At 39.6% G+C, this 27220-nt stretch overlaps 1 protein-coding gene across 13 annotated transcripts in view; it reads left to right on the top strand.

Moving 5' to 3' along the window:
- Window positions 1–27220, top strand: part of CELF2 (CUGBP Elav-like family member 2) — a 558210-nt gene that overhangs the window by 386066 nt on the left and 144924 nt on the right. The window lies entirely within an intron of this gene.

Below are 27220 nucleotides of genomic sequence, written 5' to 3'. Positions count from 1 at the left end.
AAAAGAACAAAGGTGTTCAAGGGTGAAACCAGACATCCAAAGAGAAAAAAGGTAGCACTTTACGATGTTAGCTTCACTTCAGTAGCATTGTACGATGATATGATCAAACAAGCTCATACACTACTACTGACATTAGTGTGATGACAGTTTAAGAGCATTAATGATCTGTATCAGCATCTTCATCAGCCTGCAGAAAAAAAAGGCAAAAGCAAATATTAACATAGCTTGTTACAGGTTGACCTCTTTTCCCATTTCACTTTATTTTGACATTCTGTAATATGTATCCTGCCCGCTATGACTGTTGGCCTTATCACCATCGTCTTACCAGCTCCACTTAAACTTCTTCATTAAATATTGCACTAAAATTAATAATTCCTAGTAAGTGTTTGGAGGGATTAAAGGTTGTTATTTGTATCTAAGGTAGATAGAGCTAGCACTGTAACGAAGTCTAATGACTTTTCCCTCCCTTCCTTCCTTCCTTCCTTCCTTCCTTCCTTCCTTCCTTCCTTCCTTCCTTCCTTCCTTCCTTCCTTCCTTCCTTCCTTCCTTCCTTCCTTCCTTCCTTCCTTCCTTCCTTCCTTCCTTCCTTCCTTCCTTCCTTCCTTCCTTCCTTCCTTCCTTCCTTCCTTCCTTCCTCCCTCCCTCCCTCCCTCCCTCCCTCCCTCCCTCCCTCCCTCCCTCCCTCCCTCCCTCCCTCCCTCCCCCTTTTTCTTTAATATATATCCCTCTGATATATTTTGATGAGTGTAATTTTAGAGGGTGATTATATTGTCCTAATTTAGAACCTGGGTCCTGATGTTAGTATATATGCATACACACTCGTACGTAATATATGTCTGTTTACATATATGTACATTTAAGCATGTACATAAACATAGAAAGACAGAGTACTCTGTGTTGTCCCTTTTATGTGGGATCTGTGGATATACCCTTGAGATAAGAAGCCATCATTTCTGTTCTCCTAGGCACTCTAAAATTCATTAAGCTAAGTAAAATGGCAGATTATTTGCTGCTGTTGAAGGACATAGAAGCGTGCTTGTTTGATTTTTGGACTCTTGTCTGTGTTGCTTACCGAGCAACATTGCCTCATATTAGAAGGGGTGTGATTTCAAAAAGACTCTTATAAAGCAAGTCATATTATGTGTGTGTATTAGAGTGTAGCAGAAAGCCTTTGTTCATTTTGACTGCAATGGAGCTGACTTAATGCCCTGCTTTGCAGCTGTTTTCTAACTACTACTCACTCCAGTAGTTTTTCCTTGCTAAGACCAGTTTTGTTCATCCCATGGGTTCGTTTAAGGGTGTTTGCAGTAACATCTTTTGAGGTTTTGCTCGCCTGTGATATGTCTAATGAAACAACTGGATATTTGCTGGTGTAGAAAGCTGAGGAATATTTTCTCTCCATCAAGTTAAGAGAGCAGAAGTAGTTTTACATTGGGGTTGGATAGGTTGGAGTATTTGTGCAAACCAGCCCTCAAGGCGTTTAGAGTGCACAAGTGTTCACGAGTTTATTCTTTGCATGTCTAATTCCCTTGTTACAACTAAAGATATGTCAAATCATTTCTTTATGAGTTTATGGAATGAGACTCAAAGGACTCAACTTCAAAAGACACCGTCATTTGATGGTTTGCATTTAGGCACCTAAGTAAGCAACCTAGTATTACAGATCATTTGTCATCCAGCAGACTCGCTTGATCTTGTCGGGATTGTTTGCAGTGAACAGTTCTGCTAACCTGACCGCATCTTTCAGGTGGCTAACTGGGAGGTGAGCACTTGGGATCCAGCCTGGGCTGGGCATGCGTATCACCACTGAAATTCCATTCCAGGATCTCTTGTTTTCCAAGCTCAGCTTGTTGGTACGTGTGTCAGCGTGCCAGGTAGGCTTCTAGGCTTTGCACATCATCCTGTTCACCATCAATCCACTCAGCAGGTGGTCCTTGCTCAGTAGCTAAAGCTAAAGATGAAGATATGCTTAGACCTTCTTCTCCTCCCTCCCCATACACTGAGCCATGCTAAGTATAAGCAGCTGGCACGGAATCTATCGTTTGTCCTGGCTTTGAAACCTATAAATAGCCAGATCATTAAAGGTGTCACTTACAATAAGCCTTTGTCCCAGAAGCTATTTATGGTGTGGGCTTTGGCTCTGCACTGTTTTCTAGGATTGCCAGAAGCAATGTTACTCTACCTGTGGCAGTGAGGCTGGCAGAGCTGGTAGCGATTAACCCTTCTCCTTTGTGTATTGCTCAGTCTGGGCAAATCCTGAAACCTGTAGGGTTACTATAAATTCACCTGGATATAATGAATTGCAAAATTTGACCGTATGTGTTTAACATCAAATAGAAAACAAAATGACCCAATAGCTGGCAAAATTTTCATAAAAATGTTTTAGATGGGGAAGTAAATATATTCCTCAATTATTTATTGCTCTTTGAAAGAAAGAAAATGCACTTCTTATTTTAAAGATTTCATTGGGTTCCTGTTTACTGCCTGGGAAACAGAGAATGCCACAGTCCAGAGCTGAATACATGCACTTGAGATGAGTTGTAATGAAAACATATAGTAACAGAGTGTTCGGTGGTTATAGGGCTATTAAGAGACTCAGCAGACCCAGATTAATTTCCCTCCTCTGCCATGGACCTACGTTATTACCTTGGTCAGGTCACTCAGTCTGTAAAGGGAGAATTATGCTTGCCTGTCTCTAGGGGTAATGTCAAGATAAATGAATCAAGCTTATGAGTCACCCAAATACTGCTCTAACGAAGGTGGTTTACTATGGACGTGTGCAAATGTTTCGCAGATGTAAGCACCAAAGGAAAAAGGAATAACATAACATATCTTTAAAAATGAGCACTGCAGTTTCTTAGGGATAGTGTTTCGCTTGGGGAAACTCCCAAATATGCTAAAATCCTTCATTTGCATTAGGAGAATTAGGAGTTAGATGTTGCTATTATTTCCCAGCTTTCTTCTGTAATTCCAGTGTTAACTGCAAGCAGTATGGTTTGATTTCACATCGGCGGGGGTCTTTTCCATTAGCCAAAGCCAGTTAAATCATGAAGATTTTCTCCTTTAAAATCACAGAAGCAAGTGTCACTCAAATCAATGATCACCGAAAAGTGCTGTGCTAATTGAGTTAGGAGAGACTCTGCCCATTCCATTGTTTCGGTGATTTCTTTGAATACGACAAACTGGTTTGACTGAAGTCAGCCAGTGTATGTATATATAAATATATGTGTGTGTGTGCGTGCATGCCTGTGTGGCACAGCTGATGCTCACTGAAAGCTTCTGTGTAGTGAACCATGGCATATTAATAGTGAAATCAAGGTTCGCTTGCTGACAGACATCAATTTGCCAGAGGCCATCCCTCTTCTCCACCCTCCCTGGCACATTTGTGCACTCACACACAGACATATATATATATATATAATCTCGTCTGCTGTTTTCTGGCAAATCCTATGGAAACTTGGAATCTCTGTTCTGAAGAAATTTGCCAGCCAGCCTCTCATTCATAATGTCTTGTGTGTGTTCCTGCAGGCTGAAATAAGAAAAAAAAAGTGAGAAGAATTACAGATGATTCAATTAAACTGATATTGTGCACAACAAAACTGAGAGCAAATGCAATTTGGGTCCTGTTCATGTGACTTAATTATCTCTTACCTCCCCACTCCACCCCCTTTTTAAGAATTTAAAAACAATTATGATATAATTGCCAATCTGGAGATCCCTAGATATGCAGTAAATACCCTTTGTCTCATCAGATGCTCTTTTCCTCGATTCAGAGATGGGACCTTATTAAAAATGCACACACACAAAAAAACCCCAAACAACAACACATAAAGTCATTAAATGACCTTCAGGAAATAAAATTCTGTCATGCTGTATACCCAGAAAAGACATACCCGCATATTAAGTGAATACATCAGCTAAAATCGTTGAAGATAATTAGCTGTGTGCATTTATAAGATGCACACACTTTCAACACTCAAGGCAAATCCCTAGAAGTCAATTGAGACCTTCTCTGAGAGAGGCTTGGAGGTGCATTTGAAGACCAAACATGCCTTTTTTTGCTTGAATTAGTAACATGTTTCAAAATTTACTAACAGCTTTTTAATGTGTAATCAACTCCACTTAATGGGGAAGAAAAAAATCGCAGTCATTAAGAAGCCCATACTGAGTGTATATATTCACACGGTGGGAAAGCGCCTCGCAGTATACAGTAGTTTGGAGTAAGTAGGATCCATTACCCATATCTGCTGAAGGGCTGTCAGATATGAAGTAAATTTAGAGACCTGCTTGTCCCTTTAGCTATTCATCACTGCTCAGTGGCTCCAGCAGCAGCCGGCGGTATTTTTAGCGAGGAGAATGATACGGAATTTCTCCATGTGCCGAACATTAGCTGATCCCATTACTCAGAGCTACTCAGAAAGTCACAGCTGACACTTCAGGTTGGTGGCACAGAAGAGCAATTGGCTTCGAAGGGAAAACACAGAGGAGACATCTGAGGAGGGTACATTTGTGGGGACACTTCCACATTGTGGCTTTGATCAACAATGGTCTTGTTTTACTTGGAGCCCGCAGCAAAATGCAAAGATAATTTTTGAAACGTACATTTTTCTCAGGATTCGGTGCGATGTTGGTCGGGCATGTTTTCACGTAGTGTATATGATAGTTAGAACAATAAGAATAAAGCTCTTTGTTAGCTCCATAAAGCACCTAGCAGTCAAAAAAAAGTTCGTCCTGAACTTCGGAAATTTTCAAAATAATGTGAGCAACTGACTATGAATAAGCTATTTTGCAAACAACCAAAGTCATCTGTGTTATTATTTATCATTATTTCATCAAAGAAAATCCATTTAGTTTAATGTTCATTTGAATTGCTTCTCTTTAAGACCTCCAAATCCTAATAATGCATCGAACGCACTCCCGAATGTCAAAATAGTAAATTGTATGTAATTTTCTTTGACAGTAAATAGACGAGTCCTTGCCAGAATTGTTCCTCTTTACACCCGGTGTGAAGTCATTGCTTTTTTTTCCCATCAAGTGATATTTGACTTTTTAAAACCCGCTAACAAGAACACCGCTGACCTTCTTCTAACAGATTCAATCAGTGCTGAGTGGGGCTGGATAAGCGGGGAGCAGCGGGCAGCAAGCAGTTGTCTTCTGCTGGGTCTAGTGCAGCCCTGGCCCCACACAATTGAAAACTGAGGGTGGGCATGTGTTCCACATATTTAAATACTGGACGATTCTTTTAAAAAATGTACTTTTTTTTTTTTTAAATCTCTCTAGTACTGACCCCCAAGCACGGCGATACTGAACTTCCAAAGCTTTAGGCTGACAATGAATAGCATTCATCTTCACTTCTGGTTCTGATCTTGTAAAAGCTAACTCATGCATGCACAACATGATAGACCATGTTACGCCTCAGAGCCTTTTTCAGAGCTATCATCTAATACATTTTTTATAAGCCAGAGTGCATTCATAGAATTCTGCCTCAAAAGGCATTCTGCTTTAATGGCTGCACCGAAATGTCTAGTCTGGGTACTCATGCTTTTTGGAACAAAAGCGTAATGAAAATGTTGACAATTTTTATAGCAGTCTTTAAATTTCAAGGTGGTTTTGTTTTTTTTTTTATTAAAGGTATGTTGTTTAAAGGTGGAAGGATGTCTAGAGAAAAACTGCTTTCTGCTGGTGCTAAATGAAAAGGGTCAGAATTTTGGCTGCCAGGAAGGCGTATGCTCTTTGTGCAAGTGACTGTTTGTGTATGTTTTATAGTATATACATGCATGTGCGCATCTGTGGACAGGCTGATCATGAAACAAATTAGATTAGGAGAAGTATTAGCAGTGGCTTTCTGATGTTAGTCCAGAAGCTTACGTTAGGTGCTAACAACAGAAGTGAAAAGCAGAAATGGTTCACAGATTCAGTTCTGTAATGTGCATTGAAGTACTAAACAATGGAAAAACAAAAACAAAACACACAACTTAAAATTTCAACTGAGAAGGGAAAAATTCAAAATATATATTTAGCCTTATTGGATTCATTAGTAGATGAACAGTTTTGTACTCTCACTGAGAAATTAATTTTCTAAAGAAACTTAGCAATATAAAGTAAATAACAGTGCGCTTGAGTTTTTCTTGTGCTCCACAGGCAGGAGTCCATTCATTTGGCTCGCTTTGACACATTTTGAAGATTATTTTCCTATTGATCAGAAATTTGATTTAGCAACTAGAGTTATTTTTGATTTTGTCTGTAACTAGAAAGCTTGTTTGTCTTTAAAATGGGCAAGAAATTCGTCTGTAGCAGTAGAAAAATTGAGATTTTACATTATAAAGCTTTCTTGGACTCCCAAGATAAAAATTCTGTTGAAGTATTTTAGAAAATACTTTGTCCTTTTCTAAAGATGCTTTTGAAAGGCTTCAAGATAAAAATTCTGCGAACTGTTTACTGGGTATGAGTGACTCATTGTAAAAGCTGATCTTGGCTCTCTGTTTGTACTTTGAAAATCTGCAAAGATGGAGAGTGTGTCAGAATCTGGGCCTTTGATTCACTTCTGTGTAGGAGACGGAGAGTGTCTTTTGTTTTGTCTTAAGGAAGAATAATTTGTCCTGACGCTATTGTCCTCAACTGAATTTGAAAAAAATAGAGCTTATGTATTTCTGAGTCAAATTAGAGTTGAAGACAAGATAATTGAATTGTGTCTTTTGTATTGGAGGGTGGGGTATTTGGTGCAAAAATGGTCCAGATTTTTCTTTTAGAGTTGTTTTTTTTAACAGAGGCTTGGTACAGTTTGCCACACTTTGCTTTGTCTTGGCATCTTCTGCCCTTGGTTTAATCCCACAGCTTTTTAGCCACTGTACTGGTAGGTTTATTTTGATTTTAGCAGTGGTTGCAAGCACCCTAACCTTTTGTGCATGTGTGCCTTTCCATGGGACTTGGGTATCGTTTGCTTGGCAGAAAAGGCCCTGGGGGAGGCTCTATCTGGAGTCAGCGTTGCACCCTTGCAGCACAGAAGGGATGTTCTAGCCAAAGCGTAGGCAACAGCCCATGAGACGTGGTTATTTCTCCTTTTGGTACCTGTGTCCACTTTTGGGCTCCCCAGTACAAGACATTGGCCTACTGGGAGGAATTTTGGGGAGGGCCACCAAGATAATCAGGGGTCTGGAATATGTGATCGTAGAATCATAGAATCATCTTGGTTGGAAGAGACCCTCAGGATCATCAAGTCCAACCATAACCTAACCTAACTCTAGCACTAAATCATGTCCCTAAGAAGCTCGTCTAAATGCCTTTTACACTCCTCCAGGGATGGTGATTCCACCACTTCCCTGGGCAGCCTGTTCCAATGCCTGACAACCCTTTCCTTGAAGAATTTTTTCCTAATATCCAATCTAAACCTCCCCTGGTGCAACTTGAGGGCATTTTCTCTTGTCCTATCACTTGTTGCTTGGGAGAAGAGACCAACACCCTCCATGCTACAACCTCCTTTCAGGTAATTGTAGAGAGCGATAAGGTCTCCCCTCACCTTCCTTTTCTCCAGGCTAAACAGCCCCAGTTCCATCAGCTGCTCCTCATCAGACTTGTGCTCCAGGTCCCTCACCAGCCTTGTCGCCTGCTCTGCACTCTCTCTGGTACCTCAATGTCCTTATGATGAGGGGCCCAAAACTAAACACAGTATTCAAGGTGGGGCAAATGTGATGTACAAGAAAGGCATCAAAGAGCTGCTTTATTACGCTGGAAGAGAAAGGGAAGGGGAAATCTAAAGCTGTTCTCAACTACTTGTTGAGAAGTTACAAAGGCAACAGGCCAAGACTTTTTATTTTTCCCAAAATACACAGAGTGCACAGGACAGGAGGCAATGAGCACAAGTTGTTAAAATGGAAATGCAAATGTTGATAGATATAAAGGAAAGTATTTTCACCATGGTAGTGGTCAGACACTATAAGAGACACCCAGAGGGACTGTCCTTGGAGATACTGAAATGTCAGCACAGCCTGAGCAACCTGAGCAAGTTGGCCCTGCTCTGAGGATGGCTTGACCAGGTGACCTCAAGATGTCCCTTCCAACCAAAATTACCCTGTGAATCTATGCTGGCACAGGCTTTCTCTGTTTAACAATGTAGATATGAAATTTTAATGCTGAGAAAGGGGAAGAGGTCAATTCCTTCTGGTTTAACAACCATATGTGTGAAGTTAAACCAAAAAAAAAAAAAAAAAATACACCCTTGTTTATCATTTGTGAGTTTTACAGAACTTGTGACCAGAAACAGGCCAGTTATAACATTTTATTTTACATTCTGCAGAAGTGGAAACTGCATGGCTATGTTTTTGCAATGATTGCAGTAGTAATCCATGGTTCTTGTAGCAAATAAGTATTTGTAGTCACCTCCATTGCACTCTAATTTCCTTGGAGAGTTGTTGGATATGGAGAAGAAAGAACTGCTTGGGATCTTATAAGGAATGGGATGAACCAATGGTGAAGTATGACTTCAGAATCAATTAAATGCCCACCTTTCTTTCTGCTTTTAAAACTGTCAGGACATCTAGGAGCAGATTTAATATATCTAATCTTTAAAGCTATAATTAGCATTAATTTCTATTGCAGCAGTATTCAGAGAGCTCAATCAAGGTCAGTTGCCAGATGAACATATAAGAGAGGCAGACTTTGCTTCACCCTCTCCCACAGAAGCAATTAATTTAAATGTTAAGCTACCTGTGCAATTCATGACAAGATCCACCCCACTTAGTTGTAGCTGCCTTAAGTGTTCAGCCACCGTGGACCCTTTACAGCCAATGGAAAAGAACAGGTCCTGCAGAAGGCTGACTCAAAAGTTTTAGATGCTACAAGGAAAACACATCTGCGATTTATCTCAACAAAAGGACTTGTCAAAGACCAAATTTCTAGTACTATACCAGGGCCTGGAATTAAGACCCAGACTTCCCAAGTCATGGTCCAGTGCCTGTGCTATTTTTCTGTTCTACCTACCATGATCCTGAAGATACCCCTCTATCTGAAATAAAATGTGCTATTTCATGGAATCTTATTTTGTCTGTTTTCTCCAGCAAAAGTGTGTTTTGCACACCTGTATCACTTCTGAAACAGAGAGTCTGTCATTCTAGACATTTTCAAAAGCACCCTCCAGCAGCCTTGCTCAACATTTCTGCAATAATGATGACAACCACTGGAATAATATAAACCACTTACTAATCAGTTTGCGAAGGCAGGACATCTGCTTTACACAATACAGAAGCAAATTAAGGAGGCTTTCACAGTAGTCTGAAATTGTGTGTTAGAGTTTAAAAAGAGAGAGAGAGAGAGAAAGAAACTAATGGTAAATAAATTGGACCATAGTGCTAGTTTTCATCCAGCTGTACACGGCTCTAAAACAGCTATCTCAGAAAGGTACCTATTATTTATTAATTCAAGATGACTCCAGAAAGCAATTCCTCCATAAATTTCTTTCCAACAACTTTCAGTAAGTTGTTGCAGCCGTTGTGCTGGGAGAATATATCCTCAATCACAGTCTTCACTGTTGTAAATCCAAACCACACTTGCCTGTAGACACTTGGCTTTTTAAAGCCTGTGGTTTTGTATACAGGCTTATCATGCGTTTAGGTGCTGACTCCAAACTATTCAGTCCTACCCTGCATTGCAGAAGAAATAGAGGGAGCTTGGGATTCATGGTATCCCAGATTTGATGAGTTTGGTTTGGATGACTTTATGAAGGTTCCTATTCATATCCGCTTTTCCATCATCTTCCTGATAGCAGCTGCAAAGCCAGTTCTCACTGCCTCTAAAAAGCTCCATACATCATCTCCTGAGCTAAAATGTTTAATATTTTTCATGCATGGAAGGCTGTCAACTTGTGTTCTGAGATGTACTATCTGGGCAAGGGGGAGACTAACTCAGCTACCTTTGGGGATTAAGTGTCAGAGCCAGGAATAAGACAACTGGGCAAAACTCAGATATAGATTTGATTTAGGATAGGCATTGTGCTTCAGCTTGGAAGCAGATCTCTCTATTTGATTTCCTTTCTTGGATACGTATTTCAATAGACAGCTATGTCTGGCAAGGGTTAGAATGAATCTGGACAGAAATCCTAAGATTAATTTTTATCACTGTCTGGTCCATGACAAGGATGCCAGTTTAACTTGTTCCTTATTTGCTCTGAAGACTAGTGGGGTTGGGATCTGAGGTTATGTTTCCAGCAGTTAGCCACACCAATACTGTTTGATTAAGCGTAGTCATTAAGAATTGGGACAATATAAGTCTGAACTATGGAGAACCCAGCGGTGGGATACATACACAACTGTGCTTTGAATGTTTTTAGATGGCACAACATACAACCAAAATTTGACTGTCCAGAGAAAATTAGTCCTTTTGGGAAATGCAGATATTAAAGAACTGAATGTGTGTAGCCTTTAACTAGGAGAAAAATACACTTTCAGTTCATCAATATTCCCTTTTTTCTTGGATTGAGAAATGTGCTGATTGACAGGATTTCTGTAGAACTTGCTAGTTTTGCTAATATTAAGAGTAACACTTTACCACTTAAAATAAAATGAGATATTATTCCGTTTACTTTTTCCTGGATATGCAGTTCCTGCACTCCTCTTAGATTTGGAGAGTTTAAAACATAATTCCATTAAACAGATGTTTAAGGCTCTTCAAGAACTGTTTTTCGTAAGTTCAAAGTATGATGTGCAGGTTTTCTTTCATCTATTTATTTTTAAATGTGATGAAATATTTAGTACACAGTGTTACACTTTTTCCCTTTCTAAATTAAAGGCTACAGTTGCCCATCATCTTTCAAATGAAATGGCACGGCAAAGCAAGACTCTACTCCAATGTTTTTCTAAACCAAAAATGTGAGAAACTACAGATCTTGGGGAGCTGCTCAGTGTTTCTCGCAGCTGATCCTCTCGTCGGGGATGACGGTGAAGACCTGTGGTCCTCTAAGAAACTGTCTTGTCCTCTGCTGTTCCTGGGTTTCATCTGTCTGCTGTTAGCCCCTGATAATGAGCTTGTCTGAGATCAGAGCTCTTAGTACTGCTGCAGTGAAGCAAATATTGGGGGGTTAATATAAGAGCTCACTTCAGTGCTCTGTTGTTCCACGATTATCTTAGCATTCGCTGAAAAATGTGAATTCATTGGATCTATTCAGACTTGTAACTAATATGAAATACCGCTGGTCTGCACCATGCTGGCTACAACAGCCTTAGGACCTGCTGCATAATTTAAGCTAATGATTCTTTTTATTTCATTTTATGCAACCCTCTATTTTCTGCCTGGAAGCAGAGATACTACAACACTGCAAGAATACCTCTGAGAATCAGCACAGCTCCAGCCACTTGTAGCACCCCTGTTTTGTGAAGTCTTAGGTGCACATTACAAGATCAATACTTATTTTTGGACTAGAGGTTAAGAAGGAGCCCCTGGAATAATATTTTTGCAGTAAATCAGGATTGAACTCCCTGTGGTTGGGATATACTAAGGCAGTCTAAGCATGGCAGCAATTTGTGCCTTCTACACAATGTTTCTCAAACCTCAAAATGTTTTTTCCCTCAGCAATTTAAAGGTTGCTGTTGGCTGTGACTGCAGGGAAAAAGACATTACTGTTTCTGTGAAGAAGTCAGTTGTAAACATTAAAAGAGCCTCAGTAATTTCTCTATGGGGAAGCACCAAGCCTCATAAAAATATTGACTGAGCTTATGCATAGCTTTTCCGCACCTTGTTGGTTATAACAAAAATCAAAGCACCCAGATTACATTTCGTAATAGAAGAGAGGTGACCTGAAAAATTTATAAAGGTGCGAGATAATTAGGAATGATAATTTTCAGTTAACATTTGAATGATATGGCTCCATTATAAACCATTTAATGCAAGATGCAAATGAGTGCATCTGAAATGGGAGTGTTATATTTGTGGGTTTACTGTAATCGAGTGTAATATGTATTTGAAGGAGTTGTTAGTAGGAAAATTAAGGTTTAAGGCTAAATATGACTCGTCTGCTGAAAAACCTGAAAATGTTTGAATCAAGTACTGAAAATAGGCCCCTAAACAAACAGAAATTACAGGAACATTGGGGCACTCTTTGGGGGCATGTGGGGCCACAAGATTTTGAATAGTCAGGGGATTATAAGACGATGAGAAGAGCCCCCCAAACCATATTTGTGCTATTGATGTTTGCTGTAGGAAGTCCCAGTTCATCCCAGATCTGATATCCACAACACTCTCAGAGCAGCAAGTTTGCTCCTTCATCAAGAAGTTTTGATGAAAAAAGTGCCTTAGAAGCCATCAACACCCATGGAAGAGGGGAAGAGCCACCTCCGAGTGGTGCGGACAATGAAAGGCCAAAACCAGCCCCTTGAGTTGGCTTTTCCAAGGGTGGGTATGGCCCATGTCTTGTCTGCTGAGAACAAATCAGGCATGCTAGAGGGACAGAAGTGCCACTGAGCACATCTAGAGCTGCTGGGCTGGAGAAACCCAACCCCAAAACCCCACAGCAGCTGAAATGACAAGGAGCAATGGGGTCAGGGACACCTGGCAGGCTGGATGGGTGATAGGAAATTTATTAATTAACTTGACAAGTGCTGTTCAAAGGCAGAAACGGCAGTGTGTGTCCTCCCAGGTAAATCTAGGAGATAAATACTGCATTGTGATAAGTAAGTGAGGCTGTGTGAAAGCCTCTACTGCCAGATCCAGCAACAGTGCTTCGAATATAAACATTTGTGAGGATACCTTTAAATGCTGATGCTCTCCTCCTCTCTGGGAAAACACTGAAAATAGCATTTTCTAGCCCAAAGCCACTGAGCAGAAGTAAGTAGCTGCAATCTATTGACATTGGATGTTAAAAACCACAATCTGTATGTGGCAGACGAGTAGAGATTTTGAAGTTGGAGATCATTGAACTGGCTGAGGTAAACATACAGGAATAGGTGCTTTGGTCTTTAATTGGTATTCATTTTTAATATCGTTTAATTGATTTTTGAAGTATTTTTAGAGCTTCCAAAGAATTTGTAATGGTCTTTCAGAGCTTTAGATATAGTGCATCATATTTTCAATTAAAGAATCATTATTTAATTAATGTGGCTCAGTCAAGTCCTGATAAATATGGGCACCATCAGAGCTATTTTTGTTTCCTGATTCATTTCTCCAGCAGAACTGAGGAAACACGGCCTTGAACCGTGTCTATAATGGTGAACTCATTTCCTGCTGAATAAATACACTGAAGAATAGCATTATTTGCATGTATTCTACTAAGAATTCACCACATAACACAAAGATTATTATTAATAATACCACTATATTTCTCCCACCCAAAACCACCTGACTTGACTTTACTAAGCCACACACTCTACAGCACAATGTGAAACACTGAACAGAAATAGTAGCTAATATGTAAAAATATGAGGAAAAGAAGAATGTTTTTAGCTCAGTTTTGACTCTATTCATGTTGGACCCCAGAAGCAGCCTCTGTTTCTAAATGATTTGCATGCTGTTTGGCTATTAGCATTGCTGCCATTTGAAGCTCTGTCCTTTATTTTCTCTCTCCTCCCTCCCCCAGTATTTCATTTTTATACCTGTCATGAAACGGTTGGGGTCGAAAGTTAGTGCAGAGTGCATCATTTGTACATTGTGTCTCTTTTCCTCATATGCCTCTGCTGCCAGAGAAATTGAACTTTCATCCATTAAAAATCCATTTATTGTGTCTTGACTTCACGGAACGAAGGAACAGGACATTTCATCAAACAGTACAGTTTAAAATCAAATTAAATTGTACTGGTGCCCAGAAAATGTGACAGGATAAAGACCCTAGTCATTTAAAAAAATCTTTTTAAAGACCTCCTTGATTGCACTTATTGATACTTTCACATGTCCTTTAAGGTTAAAACTGGTCAGTGATGCAAAGACTCATCATGGAACACCTAAAAGGACACTTTTGGTTTTGTTTTTCCCTTCTTTCCATAAGATGGTAAGCGCTTCTTCCAGATTCAAGGTCTCTCAAGTTTGACACCTGCAAGCTGAGTTTCTGTGTAAGTGGTCCCCAGTTTTCATGTCCTTCCCTGTCCTTGATGTTGGACGTCTCTGCTCCAGGATGCTGGTAGTGCAGTACTGCCATCTACAGTGATCACTTGCATTGAATTGTGTAGCATCTGTCTAAGTAACCTGGTAGCAAATCTCATGTAAATCAGGGGAAGCATACTTGTCCAGTAAACGTGCCTGATGGCCTTTCAACTTGGTTAAACACAACTCAGAAAAATGGGGTTTGCATCATATGCTCTTCTGTTGACAACCTGGTCCTTTTTTTTCCATATGTAACCACAACACACGGAGGAGAGCTTCATTAAGTATTTTTCTTATCCTAGTTATGGTTTCCATAATGTTGATAGGCCACTGAAGTTGGAGTTTCACAGGTGGATCACAGAATTCAATTGTGCGATTTGCAGGGCTACACATGTGCAGAATTTCTAGAATTTTAGAAATGAAACCAGGGTCTGAGAAAACACCCTTCCTACCAACCCAGTCACACAGGCAACAACTGGAATTTACATGGCTCCTTATTTGATTAATATTCAAAAGCCACTACAGCATCTTCCCAAGAGAAAAGAGAGAGTAAAAGCAAACTGTGACATGCAACCCCCCTGTTTGTCCTCCCCTTTATGCAGCATTGGGTTGTTGGGTTGGTTGTTGGTAGTGTTTTGTTTCTTTTTTTAACCTCTTACAAATACATGTTACATTTGGCAAAGGGGCAACTGGGGACCAAGAAGAGAACAGCAAAGTGGTGTTTTAGAAGCCAAGAGAGAAGCATGTTTAAAGTGAATTGCACCAGCCTTTGGTGATGTGGGAGATGCTTGTAGTGTTTTTGTTTGACTTGCTTCATTGCATAGTAAACTGCTGTTTACTTTATAGTTTACGTACTTAAAGTATGGCTTGGGTTTGTGGTCTAACCAATGACAAGGGGAAGGTTTGCTACAGTGATATTTATTTGGATATCATGCTAACAAGGTTTCTAAAATATATGCAACAGATTAAATGCAAAAATGTTATTACTGCCTTTCATTTTCAGAAGAATTAGGCGTATCCTTTTGCTTTTGAAGTGTAGTCTATATTCTAAGTGGGACCAGATTGCAAAAAGATATTTCGAAAATGTATTCTATAAACCCCCTTTTTAGCCATATATATACATACAAGGTGTCCATTTAATTTGTTTGCAGAAGGAATACCACCAGTGTGATCGTTTTCTTGGCTCCCAAGCTGCTCAAATAGGCCAGGGAATGTATTCCCTTACAGTGCTGTTTCTGGACTGGGCTGGCCCATGAATTGCGTGTACTGCACAAGCTCCAGAAGAGTCAATTCTCAGGCAGTTGGCTTTTTTCCCCCCCACTCACCGCCAACCCTGGAGAAACGGAGGTAAAAGAGTGTTACTAAATTGCATAGGTTGTTACTTTCTGGCTTCAGGGAATGGTTTCAGTCTAGAAATCATTCATCATTTCTTGTGAAGTATTGACAAGTGACCAAAAGCTACAAGAAGGCTGTGGAAGTTAAGTTTTTAGTTTGCAATCAAAATGAGAGGCTTTGGGGATCTGGATTCCTTCTTTTTCTGAGCCACCAATTTCAGGGCAGTGAGAGCAAGTCGTGCTACAATATTTTTTCATATACTTGATTTTGTAATATGTCATCTCAAATACAAACTTGGAGTCATTCATTCCAACACAGGCTGAGGAGATACAGATCAGCGGTCTTGACTTCAGTGTCTGGCATTTTGATTTCAGGGTTTCCATGTGCATCAGTTGCATCATTTTAATAACACACTACTTCTTTTTTGGTACATCATCATAGTTTAAATAATTGTTTGTGTTCAATTTGTACCTTTTTTTCCATTTTGACAAATTACGATTATAGCGTACAGCTTTATCATTGTCTCATAAATGATATAACAACTGCTTGTGAATGCCCATAAGTTTTTATTGTTGTGTGCGCATGCTAATAACAACATTGCGGAATGGCACAGAGAAGTTTTTAGCAAAATAATGTTTGCATTTCCTCTCATAAAACACAATACTATAGTACAATTCCCATATAATAAACAACTCATAGAATCTATTCTCTATCTGTATCATGGTAATGATTCAAGTACAGAGCTTCTAAAGAGAAGGCATATGTTGCGTGTCTGATATGGATAGATCGTTTGAGAAACAAAAGGGTTATGATTCATCTAAAGTCTGAGAAAATTATTTCCATCCCCAGGAATTCCAGGTCTTATTTCCCATGACTATCATACTTCCCAGGAGTATCATGGGCTCTCTGATCACTGGGCAAATTGCATTATGTGTGTACTGAGCAGTGGTCACAGAGCTGAAACGCAAAGTGCTGGAGGTTTCAAGCATTTTTGGGAATGGAGGGAACATTCTTCGTACCACCTTTTCTGGTGGTATAATCAGGCTTCACTCGTGTAATGCCACCTCTCGGGAATAAAGGATATTATATCAATTCCTATTGAAAAAAAAATTCCATTTCCTCCAAGGAAATATATAGAATAGAGTACAATTTAGTTGAAGGGACTTAAAATGATCATCTATTCCAACTGCCCGATGAATTCAGGGTTGACCAAGACAAAGCGTGTTGTTAAGGGCACTGTCCAAATGCCTCTTAAACACTGACAGGCTTTGGGCATTGACCACCTCTCTAGGAAGCCCGTTCCAGTGTTTAACCACCTTCTTGGTAACGAAATGCCTCCTGATGTCCAGTCTAAACCTCCCCTGGCACAGCTTTGGGCTATTCCCATGCCTCCTATCACTGGATCCTAGGGAAAAGAGCTCAGCACCTCCCTCTCCATGTCCCCTCCTCAGGAAGCTGTAGAGAGCCATGAGGTTGTCCCTCAGCCTCCTTTTTTCCAAACTAGAGAAGAACAAAGCCCTCAATCGCTCCTCCCAGGAGCTTTGTTCACCAGCTTTGTTGCATTCTTCTGGACTCATTCTAGGACCTTCACATCCTTCTTAAATTGTGGGGCCCAGAACAACAGGCAGTCCTCAAGGTAAGACTGCTTTATTTCCTAAAGCATTTCCTCCAGTTCCAGTAAATTTTCTTCTGGGTGCTGATGTCTAGACCACAGAGTAATGTAAGTTTGGATCTCTGGGGTCTCCTGCTCCAACCCCTAACTCTGAAGCAGATCCGATGAGGTCAGGTTGCTCAGGGGTTTGTCACGCTCTTGCACACAAAAATGCTAAGAGTGAAACACCAGATTGATTATTTTAATTCCCTCTTCTTAGTAATTTGTTGTCATACTTTGCTTCTTCATTTTAGTTTGAGAGGATATTAATATGTCTGAATGGGATTAAACATGTACAAGCCTTCTGTTGACTGGTGTTTTAGGAAATAGTTGTTTTCTTCAGCCATAACGTTTTACTCCTAGTATTTTTTGAAAGCTTAGTCAAAAGCTTAGAGCTAAAATCAGGTGATGATATATATTTTACTAAAAATTTAATCAAGTGCTTACTTCAGTCATTTTTTTAGAAGAACACAAAGACCACAATGAGACAGCTTATTAGGAACGAAATAACCAGTTCAGGCACATAATGTGTTTAAATTTACCGCTTCTTTTCGCTGTGGGATGACAGGAATGTGGGATGAATGGAAAGCCTGGAGTCTGAACCAAACGTGACTCAGGAGATGGGCAAGATGTTAAGGCAGGAATAAGACATGGCAGGTTCTGCAAGCTCCACATGGGGAAACAGGTGCAGCTCCTGCCCCTTTCCTCCTCCCTTCCCCAGAAAGCCATCGTGGTGATAACCCAACCTGAAACAGCACAGACATGGGTGATTGCACCCTGCCTCTCACCCCAGGACATTTTTACTTCTCTGCCCCCTTGCAGGTAAAGGAGAATTCAAGAATTCACTATCCCCGTGGTTTTTGTCTCCTAGGAAATCTCAGTAGTCAGGCAAACAATCTTAGCACTGTTAACACTAATGAAAGTTGAAGGCGGTAAATAAAATCATGGACTAAATCATCCAGCGCTGACATATCTTTTGGGCAGTGAAGAGCCTTTCATTTGAAGATGTGAAATAACATTTCCATCGTGTTTTTGCTGGTCTGATAATTAGAAGTGATTTACGATAGCAGTGAAGATGCCCCTAATGGGCACCTCATAGATGTTAATAAAAGGAAGAATACATTGAATATAGCGATTTGTGATTGGGCTGATGGGGTTAATATTTTCTTAGAATATAGCTAGTCGTTTTTCTTCGAAGTAACAGCGTAATGTAATTATAAGTACCTCAGTAGATGGACTCAATTGCTCCTATCATGAAAATTAATTTCAGGATCATGCTGAGGCTTTCTTTCCTTTCTTCTTTATTTTCCACACTGTGCAGGAGGGAGCAGGCACATACAAATGAAATTATGTTTGAACAGATCTGCTCAGAGAGGCCTATCTGATTCCTATGAACGACTTAAATTGAAATCTATGGGAAAGGAGTGCATTTCTTGCTGTATTCCTTCACATTTTCTGTACCTGTACGACTCTCAGTTTTCCCGCACGCTCTTTTAAACTGTTTGACAAAGCTGGATGGATGTCTCCAATTTATAGGAGGGAGAAGTGAGATATGCTGAGTTTTCTCAAAATGATTCACTGAAGTAACTGAGCTGTGATTACAATAAGTTTTACCAAGCTTTCTAATCAAGCTTCTTCAGAACAGGTAAATTTTCTTCTTGTAGTATTTTTAGACACTCAAATAATAAATAAAAATTAATAAATTATTATTATTATCATCATCATTATCATTATTATCATTATCATTATTAAGCTTTTATGTTCTCAGTTATTTAATACATGGCAAAATACAAAATCCTGCAAGTTACAGTCTTAAGACATTGAGACCTTTCTAAATTTTTGTAATAAGTAAAAATCCAATATGCAGAGTGATTGCAAAGATTTTCAAAGAATAAAATAGACCAAAATCTGACATGAAAAATCTGTGTTTAATGATATTTTGAACTCTTACCAGTAACTTTATCCTTGAAGAACTTAATGGAATTAAATCAAATAGGACTCTCAGAAATTGCTCTGAAAACACACACATATTAGGAGAGATATCAGCAACATGAAAGTGTTGGATTGATGCCGTGTGGTTTGAAACCTTAATTACCAATGCTCATTAGCAGATATACATCTGACCTATACTGATTTAAAGCAGCTAAAAATAAGTCCTAAACCCATGAAGGAAGAAGAATGTATAACAGAACAAAGTAGTGAGTCTGTTTGAAAGAAGTGTATTGCATGTTTTTAAACCCAAAGCAGACACACCCAGGATTAGGATCTGTAGGTGTGAAAGCGGGTCCTGATTTGAGCTGGTGATGTAAACCTGTATTTGGGTAGAATTTCAGTGGAAGATTTTGAACCAATTGTGTTGACCTCGCAAGCCCAGAGAATTGTCTGTTGTATGTGTCTGTGCTTCTTCACTTGCATAGTATTAATATTTTTTGCTACTCTTAACACAATCTATAAAGTGTTAATAAAAGTAAAAGAAAGGCTGGAAATTCCTTCCCAGAGAATTCTTTGCCGAGGAGGGAAGGAGAGACACAAACGTACTTGCAAGTCCAAGCAGAACTATGCTGGAATTTATCACTCCCTTCCCTTCGGTTTTCTGGAGAGGTATTTAATGGTGTTTGAATATGACTGTATAGTGCCATTAATGTAACAATTTTCATTCGTACAGTGCAACACCAGAAAGATAATCTCTGTGTTAAGTACTTTTCCTTTATAATCCCTGGAGAGTCAGAACTCTAAAGGCAAATATTGTATTTACCATAGACTGTAAAAGGGAAGAAATGAGGCTAAAATGCAAAGCAGCAAAGATAAAATAGAGCTCTTTTTGGATGTCTGCAGTGCTACTTTGAATATATACATACACACTGTTATGCTTTTTATATTATCTCTAATTTGAAATAAACAACATGATTACAGATTAGATCAATCTTGGCTTCAGCATTTCTGGCCAAAGCAAGAAAAGACTTGATGTGCTAGCTAACCACATAATTGAAGCAGAAGTCGTTTCACTCTTGGTGATTTGTTTAAGGATTTTAATTTACTGTAATGGGTATTCTTCATTGCATTGTAACCTGGCTCCCCATGTCTGCTTTTGGAAAATAGTCAGTGCTTGTATGTACCACTGGAATGATGATGCGAGGCACTAAACACCAAAATGGAGCAGCTGAATGCTGCTGCCTGACATCCATCTTCCAGAATAGAAAGAAGTGGGAAAATTGATGCCTTGCTGTCCTTCCTTTGATTTGCACAGGAGCTCTGGTGGGAGCTCAGCCACTGTTGGGGACCGGGGGACGTGGAAGTGGAGCCTCTTTCAGAATTCATCAAGTGAGCAGATAACCGGTGCACCCCTGAGGACAGCTCTGCTTTGGCTACTGGAAGGGCTGAAGGATAAGATGACTTTTTCCTGCATCTGACTTGTGTCTTTCTTGTTATGAAGTTAAGCAAAGGAGCAATAAGCTGTCGTAGCTGGAGAATATCACAGGTGGTTGAGAGCAATTTGACAAAAACAGTAAAGGGAAAAAGAGATCAGCAGTGTGCAGCATATATTTTTTTTGTGTGGAATAGATATACAGAGGCTTGTGGGGAATCCAACCAATATTCAAAAATGAGGAAAGACTGAGGGAGCTGGGTCTCTTGAGCTTGGAGAAGAGGAGACTGAGGGGTGACCTCATTAATGTTTACAGATATATAAAGGATGAGTGTCACAAGGATGGAACCAGGCTCTTCTTGGTGACAACCAATGGTAGGACAAGGGGTAATGGGTACAAACTGGAAAACAAAAGGTTCCATTTAAATTTGAGAAGAAACTTCTTCTCAGTGAGGGTGACAGAGCCTGGACCAGGCTGCCCAGGGAGGTTGTGGAGTCTCCTTCTCTGCAGACATTCAAACCCGCCTGGACACCTTCCTGTGGAACCTCATCTGGGTGTTCCTGCTCCGGCGAGGGGATTGCACTGGATGAGCTTTCCAGGTCCCTTCCAATCCCTGACATTCTGTGATTCTGTGATGATAAAATATGGTGCTAGGAGCCCTATGTTCAAATGCTTTGAAGTCGCTGTCACTCTGCTTTTGGAATACTGTCCAGGAATGCAGCAATGATGAGGGCCAGCTACCTTAGTTGCTTGCTTTATTTTAATGTTTGGTATAATTTTGATGGAATAATGAGTTTAGTCAAGAGTAAATAAGCTAAACATAAAAAAAAAAAGGTGTGCTAAGGACAACAGAAAATATGAGTGGTAGGAAAAAGACTGTGAATACAATAGGAAGTAGAGGAATTTGGGCTAGGGTAAGGAAGAAAATTTGATTAAGCTTACAGAAAGTTATTTGAATGTTCAATAAAAAAGAGGTTTGGTTGTCTGTTCCAGATGGACAAATGGTGCCTTTTCCTTTAAATTCCCTCTAGACAGCCCATCCATACTTTCAGTGCCCACCTAAGGAGCTCAGTGGATGTCCCCTTCAGGGTGTCTGGAAGCCTTGGCCATATGTCAGCATGTTCTTTTTTGTGGGCTGCTCAGTCAATATTGAGAGTTAAAATCTGCTTTTCAGTGAAAGCTAATGGCATTGTTCCTTTAATCCAAAATTATAGATTTTGTGTCCGAATTCAAGAACTCGTTACAATCAACAGGATTCTTTTTTTTTTTTCCCATGAAGCTGTTACTTAAACTGCCACTGCTAGAAACTCATGCTTAGTTTGCTCCTTGATAGTTCAACAGTAATTGTATTTACGGTTCATTTTGTTTGGATGCTGGTGACTCTAATCTTTTTATAGTGCCAGTGGTGCAATTCAGCTCTGGTGTATGGACTCACTGCCCTACTAACCAGAAAATCCCATTGCAGACATGATTTCTGTCATCTGTACAAGAGTTAGGAGAAAGTACGTCGTGGGTGTATTATGAGAAAAGAATGGGTGCTATAAGGCAGAAATGCAGGTTGTGACCAAATCCTCAATCTTGTCCGCCCTATACCTATAATTTAAAGGTGAATCTATATACATTAAGCATTTAATCATATGTTGTACCTCTAGTTTCTAGAGGTACAACTGGGATATTGGTTATAGAAAGCAACACCACGGTGTTGCGCAATAGTACTGGGAAGTGTAATAAATAACACAGAAAGCTGAAACAGTCAGGGAGAAATCCAAGTAGCTTCAATGTTACATCCTCCTGTTTAATTTTTCAATGAGACACTTGGAATGACATCTTTTCATTTGCAAATGCCAAGAAGGTATTTTCGTAGAGAGGATTGTGGAACAACACGAGTCTTCCGTTTCACAAGACTTTGCACCAAGTATGAATATTAGTAGACCACTCAGAAGGAAGTAGGGCAGATGATTTAAATCTTCATTTTGTTTCTGTTGAGCCTCAGCAACTGAACTTTAATGCTTTTTAATCACATTCCTTACCTGTCTGGTGAGAGGGGATGTATTAAACTACAAATACCTTAACATCTGGGGCTCATTTGTTCCAAAATGAACACCATCTCCTTTAATTCCCTGTTTGTCTCTCTCTGCTCTTACAATATTTGCCTTGTACTGATTCCCCTTGCTAATTGCAATACATCCAGTGCGGTATGTGAAAAAGCCATTTTAGTTGCATGATTTAATGCTTTTAAGTCATCTTGGCTTTGCTGACTCATTGGTCAACCTTGAAAAATCATAACAGTGCAAACATTGCAATGCCATCAGAGGACTAGCAGGTTGCGCAGGGGACTCTGTTACTGATTAGTGTCATTTTTTTCGGAGTTGAAAGAGCTATTGTGTTGAAGGCCATGAGATTTAGAATTAGGAGTAATTAAAAACCAAGGCTGCTGCCTTTATATTTTTTTAAATATGAAGGGCCCCAGGAGTCTCTGCAGTCATTAGAAAATCCTATTCTCGTGCTAAGCTTGTCCTTATAAGCAGTTCTGTTGTTGACTTTCCTGAATGTAAAGCAGGATCTTGTTCAGAGGAGATGCTGACGGAGGGGGGGAAATATTGTAAAAGCAGGGGAGAAGAAAAGTGTGTGTGTGTTTGGGGGGCAGATATTTAGTGGTTGCTTTGTCCTTAGCAACTGGCTTTCTACTCTAATGGGAAAAATAGATGGTGGGAAAGCATTCAAGGAAAGTGGGTCACGTTTGATCCATGACCTAAAAGGAGAAGTGGGGGGAGGGAATAATCAGCTCACATCATTAATGAGGTGAAAATTTATCTTTATAAGGCTTATTCATCAAACTGGTCAAAACTGCTATTCCAGTCTCTTGGTTATGTGCTAGAAAATGCAGCTCCTGCTCTCTCAAATCACTACAATCACTCCACGGCTTTTTTATTAAAAACAAAACAACAACAACAACAACAAATTGTTTGTTTTAAACACACTGAAGCAACACAATGATTAGACATGACAGTTTGGCTGTGGGGCCTTCCTTTCAGTTCAGGAAAATATAGAACATAGCTGAGCAGTCCTTTCCTGGCAAAAATGAGGTCATTTGTAAAGCTTTGTGTACGTTTCAGCAACACTCGTAGAACAGAGCTAGTGAAACACTTCTCCTGGAGTCGCAATCCTACCTCCTCTGATATCCCCATTTTTAAGAAATGCAGACCTATTGGCCATGTAAGATGAGAAATCACGAGCTGTGATTTACACTAAATGACTCCTCGAGGATGTATAGTTTTGATTTAACTGTCAGGGGTGTGTACAGTACAGCTGTAAATGTGCTGCCATTGCAGACTCTGGGCTTCTTACAGCTCCATATGGCTAAGGGAAAGCTTCTTGTCATCTGGTTCCTTTTCCACGTGAGCTGTGTACATGTTCTGAAATAAGCAAAAGTACGCTGTCAGGCTTAATTTTTCTCTTTGTTACATATAAAAATGTATTGTATACATTATATTTGTTAATCCCTGTTGTTCATAAAAATGCCCTAGGCAATTAGAATTTATTAAATAATAATTTGTTTTATGTAAAAGCTAATACTAATTTTCATATCCCAACTGTTTCTCTTCTACCAATATTCTGCTAATATTTCAAGCTAGTTTTAATTAGCATCTCAACCTAATGCAACTCTGTCCCAGAATGCATTGTTAAATTAAATAAGAAAGGATAGCAGAGGATGTACGGAATAAGTGACTGGAAAATACGGAGTAATGCGAGGTGTGAGCTGGTGCATCATATGTGCATTCCCTTCCACCTTGAAACTTCAGGGAATACACTCCCGTTCTGTCCAGGAAACTCTTTATATTAATCCCTGGACTTTTCTTAGTAAAGCATTAACTATTTCAGTCAGCTGTGTTGATATTCAGTCCAGTCACAGAAAGAAGTAAAGAAGTAAAGAAGTCGTTCTAGAACTTGAGTCCTTAATGAAGATACTTGGTAGAAAACTGTAGAATAAAAATTCTGACTTTGTAGGTTAAGTGAACTTAGACCTGCTATGTCCTCTTCTCCCTTTTCTTCTTAACCACCTATTAAAATACTTTGAGAGTGTGTCATATTTCCTAACATATATAAAAAAAAGGGTAGGAAGGCATCTGGACTTACTCATAAAGTTAGGTCTGTTACTTAAAAGGCTGACGGGGTTGTTTGGGGCCTCAGGGATGCTCCCACAATGCAGATAATAGTAGTGGTTTTGGAAACTACTTTACTTCTATATCTTCAATGACAAATTAGAATTGCATAAAGTTAAAAGAAAAAGTGTATCATGAAAGCCATTTTTTTTATCTTTAATAAAATAACAGTTCAACATTTATGTAGTGCTTTCCTCTGTGTGTTTCGAAGTACTTCATTGGGATGGGAATATAATGTACCAACTCAAAGGTAGGGAGGTAAGCACAGCAGATGGAAGAGACTTAGGATTGCATAGTCCTCTGCTCTTCAGCATTAGAAACACTTCCCAGTTTTGTTCTTCTGTTGGGTTTCATCTTCTCTGAAGCATGGTTATAGCAAGAAAACTCATGTGCCTTAAAATAATCTGTAAGTAATATCCCTCTCAATGAATCTGAAATTGCTTGAGTGAAGCTCCGCGTTTGGTGTTCATAGCTGACCTGCTGCCCAGCTGGTTGCTGTCTATCAGGAGTGATTGCATGGGCATGGGTTACAGATATCCTGCCTTCTCTGCATTAAAACAAAATGGGCATGAGTCCTCAGTTCTCTGGTGGTGGCAGTCAGAATAAAATTCAGGCTTCACATTTTTTCTCTCTATCTCTTTCTTACAGTGACAAGCCCAGCAGGTTCTGCCTTCAAATCATTAAAATAAATGTTCATATTATTAAAATCTCATATTTGATGCTTGTATTCCCCTCTGTTTCCTCTATCCAGCAACTGAGACTTGTGAGCTTTAAGTCTATACTCTCCCACTGGCAGCATCCAGGTTCCTCCACCTGCCCTGGGGCAGTTTTCTTTGCTTTTTCCATCTGCTGAGCGAAGGTGCCAATGACCGTACAGAGAGGGGTTATATGGAAAAACAGTTGGAAGAGGGCTAGAGATCTTAGGGAACCACATGGTGTTACTAATCCTCCAGCATTCCAAAGACTTGTCATCACAAATAAGAGTTTTCAACTTTTTAGGGGACGAGGGAAAGAGAAAAAAGAAGGAAAGAAATTAACCCTGTGGTGTGATGACAGAGATTTCTATAAATCACACTGCGTTTCACACTGCTGCTGACAGTCAGCCAAACCTGAGCTGGCCAACTTTCCGCAGGTCGAGTATGTTACAGGGAGCTTAAAAATACATCCACAAGTGTTTAACTACCTTTTCTGTTGCATGAGACTATTGAAGTTAAGAGGCTCTGTACATCATGAGATGGTCAAAGGGATGTGGAGGTTATTCTGTTTTTTTCCATCTCCTCCTTTCACATTTCGTCTGTAAAAGTGCCAGCAAGCGCTCAAGATCTGGGCTTGTTTTCGCTTGTGAATAAAACCTCCACAGCAAAAAATAACCCATTAGGATACGCTTTTGTCCAAAATGTACAAATAGGAAGTTAGCCTTTTAAATTTCTCCCGTTGCAAGTATTTACCATGACCTTAAAAACATGGTTTTCAGCAACTTTCTAAGATGTATTTTCATGTTGGTTTGGCAAACAAGTTCCAAATAGCAGCGCTCTGCTGTGTTCTCGATGTTCTGTTTGCACAGAATGCCTGGGAAACTCCCAGCTAGAAGATGAAGGTCTCTCTTTGGAGTCAGAAGTGTCCCCATAAATGACTGCCATATGACTGGGGAACTGGGTGTGTTAGGGTGTGGTTTTGTCGGGATTTTTCATGGTGCATTTATTTGGAGAATTTAAAACAGTTTTTCTGAGGGTTTTTTTAGTTTCTTTGAATGATGCCGTTAAAGGCAAGTTGTTTCTTTCCTAATTATTTGTAGTTGTTTATTTTCTTGTGAGCCTCAACAGAACAATGTAAGCAGTGCAGCAAAATTACTTATTTGCAATATTAGGGTAAAAATAAAAAACTAATTAAAATCTTTTAACTATAATAAGAGTATACCTTAAAGGCTCAGATTTGTTGTGGACTATTTGTGTGCTGGTACTACTTAGCTTTTTGTATAACTGCTCTCTCTTCAGATGTAGAAGTATAACTGTTGTTAACCCCCCAAAAACCAAAGGAAAATGAATCCTTTGAAGAGCTTAGAAGACACATTGCAATGGGATTTAGAGGTTTCAACAAGTGCCAAATGGAGACTGCATGGCCCATTTCTTCACACATACAGGGCAATGCTTTCCATTTAGTACACGTAGTGTCTTTTTCATTAAAAATTGCTTAGTATTCTGGTTTCACAACCAGTTTCTCTTCTATAACCTGTGTATCATGATTGCATGTGTTGATAGTGATACCTCTGGTGGGACCTGGTTCTGCCACCATTTCACACCAGCAGTAGCATCTAAGGCTTGAGCAGCTCAAGTTGAAGCTGGGCTCCAACTTAACCCATTACTCTGTCCTCCATAAAGATGGTAGGAATACTTGTGCTGTAACATAACCTGGTACTGGTGTAATATTAGGGTTTTGGTGCTTGCCTCCCCCTCCTCAAAAAAAAACACGAAAGTGTGTTGTAAGTATGTTGAAAGTCACTGGGGAAAATCACTTTCTAACTATTGATATTTTGATAGCAATCTAATGAGGTACTTAGATTTTTCTAGTACGTTACGTTGAGGAGTAGTTAGAAAATATTCAGGAAAAGGAAACCTTTGGATTTCTTTAAGCTTCCCTGTAATACAACT

This window comes from Patagioenas fasciata, chromosome 1 (assembly GCF_037038585.1).
Source record: "Patagioenas fasciata isolate bPatFas1 chromosome 1, bPatFas1.hap1, whole genome shotgun sequence".
NCBI classification, from domain to species: domain Eukaryota; kingdom Metazoa; phylum Chordata; class Aves; order Columbiformes; family Columbidae; genus Patagioenas; species Patagioenas fasciata.
The sequence above is the reverse complement of the archived record's forward strand: the minus strand, read 5'-3'. Positions and strand labels throughout refer to the sequence as shown.